Consider the following 1,428-nt stretch of genomic DNA (forward strand, 5'->3'; position numbering starts at 1 on the left):
ATAAATAAATAATATATTTAATTAATTTTATATATAATATTGACCCATTTAAAAATAATTTTCTGATTTCGCACCCATGAGAGCCATAAATGACTTCATACTTTTTAGAAAGATATCCAAAATTAAAAGTTTCTTTGTGAATTTTGGCTTAGGTTACGTAGTGATTGAGAGGCTGCGGTTTTGACTTTAATTTTCAAATTTCTTTAGCAAGTAAAAAAATTGAGAAGATGGTACAATTTTACAGGAAAAGAAAAAGAATAAAAGAGATTAAAAAAAAAATCTCAATCCTCTTAAATTTATTAGAATTTTAATCTAATTTTTTAAATTTAGATATTTTATATTATATAACTAATAATAAAAAGAAAATATTTTTGAATGATTAGATAAATGCACTCATCTAATATTTTTTGTTCTACAAATATTTTCTATTTTTTAAATTTTAAATATTTTTTATCACTAATAATTAAAAGATAATTAATTAGTTAAAATAAAATTTTAAACATTTTATATTATTTAAATTTTAAATTTTTTATATTTTTAAATAAAATCAAATTAAATAAGTGATAATTTTTGTCAAATAACATATATGTTAATTGATATTAATGATAATTGTCACGACCCAACCTATGGGCCGGACCGGCACTAGGACCTGGGCCGGCCTAAAGCCCCCGAGGCCCGTAGTAAGCCTAACTGTTCATTAACCCAACTCTAAGGCCCATTTGGGCCCAATTTCAAGAAAACAAACGGACAGAGTCCGGCCATAAAATGGACTTACCAACGGGGAGTTTTCGACTCACCCGACCTGTAAACACAATATATAGTCAATTGGGAGCTCACCACCCTCCACATACTCATCAACATAATAATAAATGGGAGCTCAGCTCCCTCATCCAATCCATCAAACATGCATAGCATATTAAGTTTACAGGTCCCAAAATAATAATTTAGTTTACAGACCCAAATCAAATAAACATTTCTAACACATGCAGAAATTCTAAGATTTAACAAGTTTATACAAACAGTAATAATTGACCTGCGAGGGAGAAAGCAGGTTAACCTCAAAAAATATCCTCCTGTGGCCTGTAAAAATTTTTGAACAGGAGTGAGCGTTCGACTCAGAGAGTAAAATATCAATTTTAACCATAATCTCTATAACTATCTAGAACTAATGCACCCTGTAGAGTGAAATGCAACATCAACAACATTTTCACATCATAACATCAAAAAGGTAATTTGGAGCACTCACGCACCCTGTAACATCAATCATAATATATGGGAGCCGATCCTATACGACTCTCTTAAATCCAACTGGTGCCGTGAAGAACTCATTTCGGACTTCCACTTAATAATCAAATCGAGGGTCCCAGCGAAGAACTCAAGCCGTGACTACCCTCGAAGGATCGGGTCCCAGCGAAGAACTCAAGCCGT

Source organism: Hevea brasiliensis, chromosome 15 (genome assembly GCF_030052815.1).
Source record: "Hevea brasiliensis isolate MT/VB/25A 57/8 chromosome 15, ASM3005281v1, whole genome shotgun sequence".
NCBI lineage: Eukaryota > Viridiplantae > Streptophyta > Magnoliopsida > Malpighiales > Euphorbiaceae > Hevea > Hevea brasiliensis.